This window comes from Arachis ipaensis, chromosome B9, assembly GCF_059453495.1.
Source record: "Arachis ipaensis isolate K30076 ecotype BB chromosome B9, ASM5945349v1, whole genome shotgun sequence".
In the NCBI taxonomy this organism is placed as follows: Eukaryota; Viridiplantae; Streptophyta; class Magnoliopsida; order Fabales; family Fabaceae; genus Arachis; species Arachis ipaensis.
Window position 1 is genome coordinate 43,572,370 of NC_142444.1, and position 16,176 is coordinate 43,588,545.

The window sequence follows — 16,176 nt, forward strand, 5'->3', positions numbered from 1 at the left end:
AGACACTTAAACACTAATGATCATGTAATAAAGGCACAAACATAGACAAAACATAAAGCATATAATTCGAAAAACAAGGAAATTAAAGAACGGGTCCACTTTAGTGATGGCGGCTAGTTCTTCCTCTTGAAGATCTTATGGAGTGCTTGAGCTCCTCTATGTCTCTTCCTTGCCTTTGTTGCTCCTCCCTCATGGCTCTTTGGTCTTCTCTAATTTCATTGAGGATAATGGAGTGCTCTTGGTGCTCCATCCTTAGTTGCCCCATGTTGGAACTCAATTCTCCTAAGGAGGTGTTGATTTGCTCCCAATAATTATGTGGAGGAAAGTGCATCCCTTGAGGCATCTCAGGGATTTCATGATGAGGAACTTCCTCATGCTCTTGTTGAGGTCCATGAGTGGTCTCTCTTGTTTGCTCCATCCTTTTCTTAGTGATGGGCTTGTCCTCTTCAATGAGAGTGTCTTCCTTTATGACAACTCCAGCTGAATTGCATAGGTGATAGATGAGATGAGGGAAGGCTAACCTTGCCAAAGTAGAGGGCTTATCCACCACCTTGTAGAGTTCTAGGGATATGATCTCATGAACTTCTACTTCCTCTCTATTCATGATGCTATGGATCATGATAGCCCGGTTGATGAGCGGATAATTTATACGCTTTTTGACATTGTTTTTAGTATGTTTTTAGTAGGATCTAGTTACTTTTAGGGATGTTTTTAATAGATTTTGTGTTAAATTCACATTTCTGGACTTTACTATGAGTTTGTGTGTTTTTCTGTGATTTCAGGTATTTTCTGGCTGAAATTGAGGGACTTGAGCAGAAATCAGATTCAGAGGTTGAAAAAGGACTGCTGATGCTGTTGGATTCTGACCTCCCTGCACTCAAAGTGGATTTTCTGGAGCTACAGAACTCGAAATGGCGCTCTTCCAATTGCGTTGGAAAGTAGACATCCAGGGCTTTCCAGCAATATATAATAGTCCATACTTTGGCCAAGAATTGACGACGTAAACTGGCGTTCAACGCCAGCTTTCTACCCAAATCTGGCGTCCAGCGCCAGAAAAGGATCCAAAACCAGAGTTGAACGCCCAAACTGGCACAAAAACTGGCGTTCAACTCCACAATTAGCCTCTGCACGTGCAACACTTAAGCTCAGCCCAAACACACACCAAGTGGGCCCCGGAAGTGGATTTATACATCAAATACTTACTCATGTAAACCCTAGTAGCTAGTTTATTATAAATAGGACCTCTTACTAGTGTATTAGGCATCTTTGGATTACCTTATGATCCTTTGATCACGTTTTGGGGGCTGGCCATCTCGGCCATGCCTGGACCTTCACTTATGTATTTTCATACGGTAGAGTTTCTACACTCCATAGATTAAGGTGTGGAGCTCTGCTGTTCCTCAAAGATTAATGCAAAGTACTACTGTTTTCTATTCAATTCTTCTTATTTCGCTTCTAAGATATCCATTCGCACCCAAGAACGTGATGAAGGTGATGATTATGTGTGACACTCATCATCCTTCTCCCTTATGAACGCGTGCCTGACAAACACTTCCGTTCTACATGAAATAAGCTAGAATGAGTATCTCTTAGATCTCTTAACCGGAATCTTCGTGGCGTAAGCTAGAATGATGGCGGCATTCAAGAGAATTTGGAAGGTCTAAACCTTGTCTGTGGTATTCTGAGTAGGATTCAATGATTGAATGACTGTGACGAGCTTCAAACTCGTGAGTGCTGGGCGTTAGTGACAGACGCAAAAGGAGGGTGAATCCTATTCCAGCATGATCGAGAACCGACAGATGAATAGCCGTGCCGTGACAGGGTGCGTGAGCATATTATTCACTGAGAGGAGGGGATGTAGCCACTGACAACGGTGATGCCCTTGCATAAAGCCAGCCATGGAAAGGAGTAAGACTGATTGGATGAAGATAGCAGGAAAGCAGAGGTTCAGAGGAACGAAAAGCATCTCCATTCGCTTATCTGAAATTCCTACCAATGATTTACATAAGTATCTCTATCCCTATTTTATTATATACTATTCGAAAACACCATTATCAATTTATATCTGCCTGACTGAGATTTACAAGGTGACCATAGCTTGCTTCATACCAACAATCTCCGTGGGATTCGACCCTTACTCACGTAAGGTATTACTTGGACGACCCAGTGCACTTGCTGGTTAGTTGTATCGAAGTTGTGACAATTATGAATTAAGATCAGAGCACCAAGCTCTGGAGCCATTACCAGGATTTGTTCGAGCCTGGAGATCACAATTTCGTGCACCAAGTTTTTGGCGCCGTTGCCGGGGAGTGTTCGAGTTTGGACAACTGACGGTTCATCTTGTTGCTTAGATTAGGTAATTTTCTTTTTGTTTTGTTTTAAAAAATTTTTCAAAAATCTTTCAAAAATTCTTCTTTGTTTTCGAAAAAAAAAAGTTTTCAAAAAAAAAATGTTTTCAAAAATAAATTATTCTATGGCTTCAAAATTTTTAAGAATGAATTCTAGTGTTTCATGAAATATGTTGATTCATATCTGGCTGTAAAGCCATACCCAAACTACTTTGGGATTGGTATTCAACTAATCACTCCAGCCCATGTAATTATATGCTAAAGCTTGGCTGGCTGTTAAGCCATGCCAGACCCTTTGATTGGAGCTTTAAGACTAACATGGCAAGATTCCTGGAATTCATATTAAAAATTTTGGAATCCTTATTTTTCCTTTTTCTAAATAATTTTTCGAAAAATATAAAATAAAAATCCAAAAAAAAAAAATTTAGAAAATCATAAAAATCAAAAATATTTTTGTGTTTCTTGTTTGAGTCTTGAGTCATATCATAAGTTTGGTGTCACTTGCATATGCATCTTGCATTTTTCGAAAATATCATGCATTCATAGTGTTCTTCATGATCTTCAAGTTGTTCTTGGTAAGTCTTCTTGTTTGATCTTGATGATTTCATGTTTTGTGTCTTTTCTTGTTTTTCATATGCATTCTTGAATCCTTAGTGCGTAAGCATTAAAGAATTCTAAGTTTGGTGTCTTGCATGTTTTCTTTGCATTAAAAAATTTTTCAAAATTGTGTCTATGATGTTCATCTTGACATTCAAAGTGTTCTTGGTGTTCATCTTGACATTCATGGCATTCTTGCATACATTCATGTTTTGATCTAAAAATTTCATGCATTGCATAATTTTCATGTTTTCATAAAAATTCAAAAAATCAAAAAAATATCTTTCCCTTTTTCTCTCATCAAATTCAAAAATTGAGTTAACTTTTTCAAAAATTTTTAAAAATCAAAGTTGTTTCTTATGAGTCAAATCAAATTTTCAATTTGAAAATCTTATCTTTTTCAAAATCTTTTTCAAATTTCTTAGTTATTTTCGAAAATTCCAAAAATCTTTTTCAAAAATCTTTTTCTTATTTTTATATAAAATTTTCGAAAATAACTAATCAATTAATGTTTTGATTCAAAAATTTCAAGTTTGTTACTTACTTGTTAAGAAAGATTCAAACTTTAAGTTCTAGAATCATATCTTGTGATTTCTTGTGAATCAAGTCATTAATTGTGATTTTAAAAATCAAATCTTTTTCAAAAACTAATTTCTATCATATCTTTTCAAAAATATCTTCTCATCTTATCTTTTTCAAAAAATTGATTTCAAAATATCTTTTCTAACTTCCTAACTTCTTATCTTTTCAAAATTTGTTTCAACTAACTAACTAACTTTTTGTTTGTTTCTTAACTTTTTCAAAACTACCTAACTAACTCTCTCTCTCTCTAATTTTCGAAAATATCTTCCCTCTTTTTCAAAAATTTCTTTTTTATTAACTAATTATTTTTATTTTTGATTTTTAAAAAAAAAAATTCGAAAAAAAATACTAACCTTTTTCAAAAACTATTTTCGAAAATCACTAACTCATTTTCAAAAATTGTTTTCGAAAATTCACTTCCCCCTCTCATCCTCTTCTATTTGTTTATTGATATACTAACATCTTTCCTTCAACTCACCAAAAATCCGAACCCCCTCTCTCTCTGAGTTCAGATTTTCTTTTCTTCTCTTCTTCTACTCACACAGGGATCTCTATACTGTGGTATAAAGGATCTCTATTATTATTATTATTATTTTTCTGTGCCTTCTTCTTTGTCATATGAGCAGGAGCAAGGATAAGAACATTCTTGTGGAAGCAGATCCAGAACCTGAAAGGACTCTGAAGAGAAAATTAAGAGAAGCTAAAATACAACAATCCAGAGATAACCTTTCAGAAATTTTCGAACAGGCAGAGGAGATGGCAGCCGAAAATAATAATAATGTAAGGAAGATGCTTGGTGACTTTACTGCACCTAATTCCAATTTACATGGAAGAAGCATCTCCATTCCTGCCATTGGAGCAAACAACTTTGAGCTGAAACCTCAATTAGTTTCTCTGATGCAGCAGAACTGCAAGTTTCATGGACTTCCATCTGAAGATCCTTTTCAGTTCTTAACTGAATTCTTGCAGATATGTGATACTGTTAAGACTAATGGAGTAGATCCTGAAGTCTACAGGCTCATGCTTTTCCCTTTTGCTGTAAGAGACAGAGCTAGATTATGGTTGGATTCTCAACCCAAAGACAGCCTAAACTCTTGGGATAAGCTGGTCACGGCTTTTTTAGCCAAGTACTTTCCTCCTCAAAAGCTGAGCAAGCTTAGAGCTGATGTTCAAACCTTCAGACAGAAAGAAGGTGAATCCCTCTATGAAGCTTGGGAAAGATACAAACAGTTGACCAAAAAGTGTCCTTCTGACATGCTTTCAGAATGGACCATCCTGGATATATTCTATGATGGTTTATCTGAGCTATCAAAAATGTCACTGGACACTTCTGCAGGTGGATCCATTCACCTAAAGAAAACGCCTACAGAAGCTCAAGAACTCATTGACATGGTTGCTAATAACCAGTTTATGTACACTTCTGAAAGGAATCCTGTGAGTAATGGGACGCCTATGAAGAAGGGAGTTCTTGAAGTTGATACTCTGAATGCCATATTGGCTCAGAACAAAATATTGACTCAGCAAGTCAATATGATTTCTCAGAGTCTGCATGGAATGCAAGCTGCATCCAATAGTACTCAAGAGGCATCTTCTGAAGAAGAAGCCTATGATCCTGAGAACCCTGCAATAGCAGAGGTAAATTACTTAGGTGAACCTTATGGAAACACCTATAACTCAACATGGAGAAATCATCCAAATTTCTCATGGAAGGATCAAAAGCCCCAACAAGGCTTTAATAATGGTGGAAGAAACAGGTTTAGCAATAGCAAGCCTTTTCCATCATCAACTCAGCAACAGACAGAGAACTCTGAACAAAATGCTTCTAATTTAGCAAATCTAGTCTCTGATCTATCTAAGGCCACTATAAGTTTCATGAATGAAACAAGGTCTTCCATTAGAAATCTGGAAGCACAAGTGGGCCAGCTGAGTAAAAGGATCACTGAAATCCCTCCTAGTACTCTCCCAAGCAATACAGAAGAGAATCCAAAAGGAGAGTGCAAGGCCATTGACATAAGCGCCATGGCTGAACCTGTGAGGAGAGGAGAGGACGTGAATCCCAAGGAGGAAGACCTCCTGGGACGTCCAGTGGTCAATAAGGAGCTTCCCTCTGAGGAACCAAAGGACTCTGGGGCTCATCTAGAGACCATAGAGATCCCATTGAACCTCCTTATACCCTTCATGAGCTCTGATGAGTATTCCTCTTCTGAAAAGAATGAGGATGTTACTGAAGAGCAAACTGCCAAGTTTCTTGGTGCAATCATGAAGCTGAATGCCAAACTATTTGGCATTGATACTTGGAAAGATGAGCCTCCCTTGTTCATCAATGAACTAAGTGATCTGGATCAACTGACATTGCCTCAGAAGAGACAGGATCCTGGAAGGTTCATAATATCCTGTACCATAGGCACCATGGTCTTTAAGGCTCTGTGTGACCTTGGTTCAGGAATAAACCTCATGCCCCTCTCTGTAATAGAGAAACTGGGAATCTATGGGGTGCAAGCTGCTAAAATCTCATTAGAGATGGCAGACAGCTCAAGAAAACAGGCTTATGGACAAGTAGAGGACGTGTTAGTAAAGGTTGAAGGCCTTTACATCCCTGCTGATTTCATAGTCCTAGATACTGGAAAGGAAGAGGATGAATCCATCATCCTAGGAAGACCTTTCCTGGCCACAGCAAGAGCTGTGATTGATGTTGACAGAGGTGAAATATTCCTTCAATGGAATGAGAACTCCCTTGTGTTTAAAACTCAAGGATCTCCCTCTGCAACCATGGAGAGGAAGCAGAAAAAGCTTCTCTCCAAGCAGAGTCAACCAGAGCCCCCACAGTCAAACTCCAAGTTTGGTGTTGGGAGGCCACAACCAAACTCTAAGTTTGGTGTTGAACTCCCATATCCAAACTCTAAGTTTGGTGTTGGAGAGTCTCAACAAAGCTCTGCACATCTGTGAGGCTCCATGAGAGCCCACTGTCAAGCTATTGACATTAAAGAAGCGCTTGTTGGGAGGCAACCTAATGTTTATTTATCTAACTATATTTTTCTTAGTTATGTGTCTTTATAGGTTCATGATCATGAGGAGTCACAAAATAAATATAAAAATTGAAAACGAAATCAAAAACAGCAGAAGAAAAATCACACCCTGGAGGAGCATCTGTCTGGCGTTCAAACGCCAGAACAGAGCATAGTTCTGGCGCTGAACGCCCAGAATGGGAGCATCCTGGCGCTGAACGCCCAGAACAAGCATGGTTCTGGCGTTCAACGCCAGAAATGGCAGCAAAGGGGTGTTGAACGCCCAAAATGGGCACCAACCTGGCGCTGAACGCCCAGAGTTGTGTGCAAGGGCATTTTACATGCCTAAATTGGTACAGGGATGTAAATGCCTTGACACCTCAGGATCTGTGGACCCCACAGGATCATCTCAGGATCTGTGGATCCCACAGGATCCCCACCTACCTCATCATCTCTCTTTCCATTCATGATCATCCCTTCTTTTTTTTTTCCATTTACCACTCACATCCATACACCCACTACCTTCAAAAATTCAACATCTCTCTCCCACCCAATCCCACCCATATGGCCGAATACACACTCCCATCCATCTCCTCCATATCTTCCTCTTATTCTTCTATTCTTTCTTCTTTTGCTCGAGGGCGAGCAACATTCTAAGTTTGGTGTGGTAAAAGCATAGCTTTTTTTGTTTTTTCCATAACCATTGATGGCACCTAAGGCCAGAGAAACCTCTAGAAAGAGGAAAGGGAAGACAAAAGCTTCCATCAAGGGTCTATAGCTCAGTGGTAGAACATTTGACTGCAAATCAAGAGATCCCTGAGATACCTCAGGGGATACATTTTCTTCCACACAATTATTGGAAGCAACTAAGGGTGGAACATCAAGAGCACTCCATCATCCTTCATGAAATCAGAGAAGATCTAAAAGCAATGAAGGAGGAGCAGCAAAGACAAGGAAGAGACATAGAAGAGCTCAAGGACATCACTAAGGTGGACTCATTCCTTGTTCTTACTTTCTCTGTTTTTTTCGTTTTATATGTTATGTGCTTATCCATGTTTGTGTCTTCATTACATGATCATTAGTAGTTAGTAACTCTGTCTTAAAGTTATGAATGTCCTATGAATCCATCACCTCTCTTAAAATAAAAACTGTTTTAATTCAAAAGAACAAGAAGTACATGAGTTTTGAATTTATCCTTGAACTTAGTTTAATTATATTGATGTGGTGATAATGCTTCTTGTTTTCTGAATGTATGCTTGAACAGTGCATATGTCTTTTGAAGTTGTTGTTTAAGAATGTTAAATATGTTGGCTCTTGAAAGAATGATGACTAGGAGACATGTTATTTGATAATCTGAAAAATCATAAAAATGATTCTTGAAGCAAGAAAAAGCAGCAAAGAACAAAGCTTGCAGAAAAAAAAAATAGGCGAAAAAAAATAGAAAGAAAAAGAAAAAGCAAGCAGAAAAAGCCAAAGCTCTTAAAACCAAGAGGCAAGAGCAAAAAGCCAATAACCCTTAAATCCAAAAGGCAAGGGCAATTAAAAAGGACCCCAAGGCTTTGAGCATCAGTGGATAGGAGGGCCTAAAGGAATAAAATCCTGGTCTAAGCGGCTAAACCAAGCTGTCCCTAACCATGTGCTTGTGGCGTGTAGGTGTCAAGTGAAAACTTGAGACTGAGCGGTTAAAGTCAAGGTCCAAAGCAAAAAAAAAAAAAGGAAGAGTGTGCTTAAGAACCCTGGACACCTCTAATTGGGGACTTTAGCAAAGCTGAGTCACAATCTGAAAAGGTTCACCCAATTATGCGTCTGTGGCATTTATGTATCCGGTGGTAATACTGGAAAACAAAATGCTTAGGGCCACGGCCAAGACTCATAAAGAAGCTGTGTTCAAGAATCATCATACGAACTAAGAGAGTCAATAACACTATTCGAAATCTGAAGTTCCTATAGATGCCAATCATTCTGAACCTCAATGGATAAAGTGAGATGCCAAAACTATTCAAGAGGCAAAAAGCTATAAGTCCCGCTCATATGATTGAAGCTCTGTTTCATTGATAGTTTGGAATTTATAGTATATTCTATTCTTTTTATCCTATTTTGATTTTCAGTTGCTTGGGGACAAGCAACAATTTAAGTTTGGTGTTGTGATGAGCGGATAATTTATACGCTTTTTGACATTGTTTTTAGTATGTTTTTAGTAGGATCTAGTTACTTTTAGGGATGTTTTTAATAGATTTTGTGTTAAATTCACATTTCTGGACTTTACTATGAGTTTGTGTGTTTTTCTATGATTTCAGGTATTTTCTGGCTGAAATTGAGGGACTTGAGCAGAAATCAGATTCAGAGGTTGAAAAAGGACTGCTGATGCTGTTGGATTCTGACCTCCCTGCACTCAAAGTGGATTTTCTGGAGCTACAGAACTCCAAATGGCGCGCTTCCAATTGCGTTGGAAAGTAGACATCCAGGGCTTTCCAGCAATATATAATAGTCCATACTTTGGCCAAGAATTGACGACGTAAACTGGCGTTCAACGCCAGCTTTCTACCAAAATCTGGCGTCCAGCGCCAGAAAAGGATCCAAAACCAGAGTTGAACGCCCAAACTGGCACAAAAACTGGCGTTCAACTCCACAATTGGCCTCTGCACGTGCAACACTTAAGCTCAGCCCAAACACACACCAAGTGGGCCCCGGAAGTGGATTTATACATCAAATACTTACTCATGTAAACCCTAGTAGCTAGTTTATTATAAATAGGACCTCTTACTAGTGTATTAGGCATCTTTGGATTACCTTATGATCCTTTGATCACGTTTTGGGGGCTGGCCATCTCGGCCATGCCTGGACCTTCACTTATGTATTTTCATACGGTAGAGTTTCTACACTCCATAGATTAAGGTGTGGAGCTCTGCTGTTCCTCAAAGATTAATGCAAAGTACTACTGTTTTCTATTCAATTCTTCTTATTTCGCTTCTAAGATATCCATTCGCACCCAAGAACGTGATGAAGGTGATGATTATGTGTGACGCTCATCATCCTTTTCCCTTATGAACGCGTGCTTGACAAACACTTCCGTTCTACATGAAATAAGCTAGAATGAGTATCTCTTAGATCTCTTAACCGGAATCTTCGTGGCGTAAGCTAGAATGATGGTGGCATTCAAGAGAATTCGGAAGGTCTAAACCTTGTCTGTGGTATTCTGAGTAGGATTCAATGATTGAATGACTGTGACGAGCTTCAAACTCGCGAGTGCTGGGCGTTAGTGACAGACGCAAAAGGAGGGTGAATCCTATTCCAGCATGATCGAGAATCGACAGATGAATAGTCGTGCCGTGACAGGGTGCGTGAGCATATTATTCACTGAGAGGAGGGGATGTAGCCACTGACAACGGTGATGCCCTTGCATAAAGCCAGCCATGGAAAGGAGTAAGACTGATTGGATGAAGATAGCAGGAAAGCAGAGGTTCAGAGGAACGAAAAGCATCTCCATTCGCTTATCTGAAATTCCTACCAATGATTTACATAAGTATCTCTATCCCTATTTTATTATATACTATTCGAAAACACCATTATCAATTTATATCTGCCTGACTGAGATTTACAAGGTGACCATAGCTTGCTTCATACCAACAATCTCCGTGGGATTCGACCCTTACTCACGTAAGGTATTACTTGGACGACCCAGTGCACTTGCTGGTTAGTTGTATTGAAGTTGTGACAATTATGAATTAAGATCAGAGCACCAAGCTCTGGAGCCATTACCAGGATTTGTTCGAGCCTGGAGATCACAATTTCGTGCACCACCGGTCTATTGTAACTTCAGACCGATTGCTAGTAGGGATGATAGAGCGTTGAATGAACTCCAACTATCCCCTAGCCACGGGTTTGAGGTCAAGCCTTCTCAGTTGAACCGGCTTGCCTCTTGAGTCTCTCTTCCATTGAGCTCCTTCTATACAGATGTCCATGAGGACCTGGTCCAACCTTTGATCAAAGTTGACCCTTCTAGTGAAAGGATGGGGATCTCCTCTCATCATTGGCAAGTTAAATGCCAACCTCACATTTTTCGGACTGAAATCCAAGTAATTTCCCCAAACCATTGTGAGCCAATTCTTTAGGTTCGGGTTCATACTTTGATCATGGTTCTTAGTGATCCATGCATTGGCATAGAACTCTTAAACCATTAAGATTCTGACTTGTTGAATTGGGTTGGTGAGAGTTTCCCAACCTCTTCTTCGAATCTCACGTCGGATCTCCGGATATTCACTCTTTTTGAGCATGAAGGGGACCTCGGGGATCACCTTTTTCTTGGCCACAACTTCATAGAAGTGGTCTTGATGGACCTTTGAGATAAATCTTTCCATCTCCCATGACTCGGAGGTGGAAGTAATTTCCTTCCCTTTCCTCTTTCTAGAGGTTTCTCTGGCCTTACGTGCCATTAATGGTTATGGAAAAATAGAAAAGCAGAGCTTTTTCCACACCAAACTTAAAAGGTTTGCTCGTCCTCGAGCAAAAGAAGAAAGAAAGGAGTAGAAGAAGAAATGGAGGAGATAGAGAGTAGTAGTGGTTTCGGCCAAGGGGGGTAATAGTGTGTATGATGTGTGAAATTGAAGGTAGTGAAGAGGGGTATTTATAGGGTAGGAGAGAGGGGGAATTCGGTCATGTAAGGTTGGGTTTATGATGAGGTAGGTAGGGTTTATGATGGATGGATATGAGTGGTGAAGAGGATATGGGGAAGAGGGTAGGATTTGATAGGTAAAGGGTATTTGGGGAAGATTTATTGATGGGATTGGTCAAGGGTATTTGGGGAAGAGTGTTTATGGAAAGGTGTGAAGAGGAGAGAAGAAGAGGTGGAGTAGGTGGGGATTCTGTGGGTCCACAGATCCTGAGGTGTCAAGAAATTCTGCTACCTGCACTATTCTAGCGTTCAAACACCCTCAGTGTGCCAATTCTGGCATTAAATGCCAGCTCTGCTACCTTTCCTGGCGTTAAACGCCAGTCTGTTGCCCCTTTCTGGCGTTTAACGCCAGCCAGATGCCAGACACCCTTTTCTGGCGTTAAACGCCCAGAGTGCTGCCCATTTTGGCATTTAACACCCAGAATGCTGCCAGGCTGGGTGTTTAACGCCCATTCTGCTATCCTTACTGGCGTTTAAATGCCAGTAAGCCTGTCCTCCAGGGTGTGCTATTTTTGATGCTGTTTTTGATTTTGCTTTAATTCTGCCGTTATTTTTATGACTTCACATGATCATCAACCTAAAGAAAACATAAAATGACAATGGAATATAAATAAATATAATTAAATAACATTGGGTTGCCTCCCAACAAGCAATTCTTTAATGTCAATAACTTGATAGTGAGCTCTTAGAGAGCTTCACAGAGACTCAGAGCTTGATGATGGCCTTCCAACACCAAACTTAGAAGTTGAGTGTGGGGGCTCTGTTTGACTCTGTACTGAGAGAAGCTTCTCATGCTTCCTCTCCATGGTTACAGAAGAAGATCATTGAGCCTTAAACACAAGGTAGTCTTCATTCAATTGAAGGACTAACTCTCCTCTGTCCACATCAATCACAGCTCTTGCTGTGGCTAGGAAGGGTCTTCCAAGGATGATGGATTCATCCTCTTCCTTCCCAGTGTCTAGGATTATGAAATCAACAGAGATGTAAAAGCCTTCAACCTTCACTAAGACATCCTCTACAAGTCCATAAGCCTATTTCCTTGAATTGTCTGCCATCTCTAATGAGATTCTTGTAGCTTGTACCTCAAAGATCCCTAGTTTCTCCATTATAGAGAGTGACATGAGGTTTATACTTGAACCAAGGTCACACAGAGCCTTCTTAAAGGTCATGGTGCCTATGATGCAAGGTATTAAGAACTTTTCGGGATCCGGTTTCTTCTGAGGTAATTTCTGTTGAACCAAGGTATTTAGTTCATTGATGAGCAATGGAGGTTCATCCTCCCAAGTCTCATGACCAAATAACTTGGCATTCAGCTTCATGATTGCTCCTAGATACTGAGCAACTTGCTCTTCAATAATATCTTCATCTTCTTCAGAGGAAGAATACTCATCAGAGCTCATGAAAGGCAATAGTAAGTTCAGTGGAATCACTATGGTCTCTATATGAGCCTTAGATTCCTTTGGTTCCTCAATGGGGAACTCCTCAGGGGTCAGTGGACGTCCATTGAGGTCTTCCTCGCTGGAAATCATTGTATCTTCCTCCTCTATAGGTTCGGCCATGTAAGTTATATTGATGGCCTTGCACTCTCTTTTTGGATTTTCTTCTGTATTGCTTGGGAGAGTACTAGGAGGAGTTTCGGCCACTCTTTTACTCAGTTGACCCATTTGTGCCTCCAAATTTCTAATGGAGGACTTTGTTTCAGTCATGAAATTGAGAGTGGTCTTAGATAGATCAGAGATTATGGTTGCTAAGTCAGAGAGGCTCTGCTTAGAATTCTCTGTCTGTTGCTCAGAAGATGATGGAAAAGGCTTGCTATTGCCAAACCTATTTCTCCCACCATTAGTATTATTGAAGCCTTGATTAGGCTTTTGTTGATCCTTCCATGAAAAATTAGGATATTTCCTCCATGAAGGATTATAGGTGTTTCCATAGGATTCTCCCATGTAATTCACCTCTTCCATTGCAGGATTCTCAGGGTCATAAGCTTCTTCTTCAGAGGAAGCTTCTTTAGTACTGCCGGATGCAGCTTGCATTCTAGTTAGATTCTGAGAAATCATATTGACTTGCTGAGTCAATATTTTATTCTGAGCTAATATTGCATTTAGAGTATCAATCTCAAGAACTCCTTTCTTCTGAGTCATCCCATTATTCACAGGATTTCTTTCAGAAGTATACATGAACTGGTTATTTGCAACCATTTCAATGAGTTCCTGGGCTTCTGTAGGCATCTTCTTCAGATGAAGAGATCCACTACCAGAGTGATCCAATGACATCTTGGACAATTCAGACAGACCATCATAGAATATACATAAGATGCTCTATTTTGAAAGCATGTCAGAAGGACACCTTCTGACCAATTGCTTGTATCTTTTCCAAGCTTCATAGAGGAATTCACCTTCCTTCTGTCTGAAGGTTTAGACTTCCACTCTAAGCTTGCTCAACTTTTGAGGTGGAAAGAATTTGGCCAAGAAAGCATTGACCAACTTTTCTCAAGAGTTCAGGCTTTCTTTAGGTTGTGAGTCCAACCATGTCCTAGCTCTGTCTCTTACAGCAAAGGGGAAAAGCATAAGTCTGTAGACCTCGGGATTAACCCCATTGGTCTTAATAGTGTCACAGATTTGCAAGAATTCAGCTAACAACTGATGAGGATCTTCCAATGGAAGTCCATGAAACTTGCAATTCTGCTGCATTAGAGAAACTAATTGAGGCTTAAGCTCAAAGTTGTTTGCTTCAATTGAAGAAATTGAGATGCTTCTTCCATAGAAGTCAGAAGTGGGTGCAGTAAAGTCACCAAGCATCTTCCTTGCATCTCCACCATTGTTATTATTTTCGGCTGCCATAACTACTTCTTTTTTGAAAATTTCTGTTAGGTCCTCTCCAGAGTGTTGTGTTTTAGCTTCTCTTAGCTTCCTCTTCAGAGTCCTTTCAGGTTCAGGATCAGCTTCAACAAGAATGTTCTTATCCTTGTTCCTGCTCATATGAAAAAGAAGAGAACAGAAAAGAATAGGAATCCTCTATGTCACAGTATAGAGATTCCTTTATGTGAGTAGAAGAATAGAAGAATGAGGTAGAGAGAAAATAAAGAGAATTCGAACACAGAGAGAGGGAGAGCGTTCGAATTTTAAGAAGAAGAGAAGAGTTAGTAAATAAATAAAATAAATAGAAAGAGATGAGAGGAAGAGAGTATTCGAATATTAATTAAAATAAAAGAAAAATATTTTTGTTTTTATTTTAATTATTAGTTAGAATTCGAAATTTAGGAAAAGAAATAAAATTAAAATAAAATTTAAATTTAAAACAATTAGTTAATTAAAAAGAATTTTGAAAAAAAGGGTTAGTGATTTTCAAAAATTAGAGAGAGAGAAAAGTAGTTAGGTGGTTTTGAAAAAGATAAGAAATAGTAAACTTTTAAAATCAAACAAAAAGTCAAGTAGTTAATTGAAAAAGATTTGAAAATCAATTTTGAAGAGATAAGAAGTTAGAAAAAGATTTTGAAATTAAGTTTTGAAAAAGATATGATTGAAATCTATTTTGAAAAAGATTTGAAAAGAAAATTAAAAAGATTTAATTTTTGAAATTAAAGTTGATTACTTGACTAACAAGAAACTAAAAGATATGATTCTAGAATTTAAAGATTGATCCTTTCTTAATAGGCAAGTAACAACTTAAAATTTTTGAATCAAAACATTAAATGTTAGCAATAATTTTGAAAATTATGAAATAAAATTAGAAAAAAGATTTTGAAAATGAATTTTAAAGTTTTCGAAAATATTAAGAAAAATTAAAAAGATTTAATTTTTGAAAAAGATTTGAAAAGATAGAATTTTTAAATTGAAATTTTGACTTGACTAACAAGAAATAACTAAATTTAAAATTTTTTGACTAAGTCAACCCAAAATTTTGAAATTTATGAACAAAATAGGGGAAAGATATTATTTTTGAATTTTGAATTTTTAATGAGGAGAGAGAAAAAACAAAACAATGACACAAAACATATGAAATTAAGATCAAAACAAATAATGCATGCAAGAACACTTTGAATGTCAACATGAACACCAAGAACACTTTGAAGATCATGATGAACATCAAGAACATATTTTTGAAAATTTTTAAGAAAAGAAAAACATGCAAGACACCAAACTGAAAAATTTTTAAACTTTAGACGCTAATAATTTGAAAATGCATATGAAAAACAAGAAAAGACACAAAGCAAGAAAATGTAAAGATCAAACAAAGAAAATCATCAAGAACAACTTGAAGATCAAGAAAGAACACATGATGTATTTTCGAAAATTTAAGGAAAATTAAAAACATGCAATTGACACCAAACTTAAAATTTGACACAAGACTCAAACAAGAAACACAAAAATTTTTTTGGTTATTATGATTTTATTAAATTTTTTTTGTATTTTTTGAAAATTATTTTGGAAAAAGAGAATAAATAAATTCAAAATTTTTAATAAGAATTCTAGGAATCATGCAATGTTAGTCTAAAGCTTCGGTCCAAAAGAATTAGACATGACCAAATGGCCAGCCAAGCTTTATCATACAAATACAGACATGTCCTTTCTACAATGGAAAGTGGAAACCTCGGTCCAAAAGATTAGACATGGCTTCACAGCCAGCCAGGCTTCAACATATCTCAGGAAACTCTAGAATTCATTCTTCAAAATTCTGAAGAATTTTTTTTCGAAAATTAAAATAAAAAGCTTAAACATAAAATAAAATTACCTAATCTAAGCAACAAGATGAACCGTCAGTTGTCCAAACTCGAACAATCCCCGGCAACGGCGCCAAAAAACTTGGTGTGGGAAATCGTGATTCACACTTTTCACATCTCCGCACAACTAACCAGCAAGTGCACTGGGTCGTCCAAGTAATAAACCTTACGTGAGTAAGGGTCGATCCCACGGAGATTGTCGGCTTGAAGCAAGCTATGGTCATCTTGTAAATCTCAGTCAGGCGGATTCAA

At 38.2% G+C, this 16,176-nt stretch overlaps 2 non-coding genes across 2 annotated transcripts; one reads left to right on the forward strand and one right to left on the reverse strand.

Annotated features, from left to right (window-relative positions):
• Positions 1 to 4,679: 4,679 nt before the first annotated feature.
• Positions 4,680 to 4,787, reverse strand: LOC148544479 (small nucleolar RNA R71). The gene has a single exon (XR_015900692.1). It is a non-coding gene; the product is annotated as a small nucleolar RNA R71 (small nucleolar RNA).
• An 8,744-nt stretch (positions 4,788 to 13,531) lies between these two features.
• On the forward strand, positions 13,532 to 13,639 carry LOC148544480 (small nucleolar RNA R71). The gene has a single exon (XR_015901525.1). It is a non-coding gene; the product is annotated as a small nucleolar RNA R71 (small nucleolar RNA).
• The last annotated feature ends 2,537 nt before the right edge of the window (positions 13,640 to 16,176 follow it).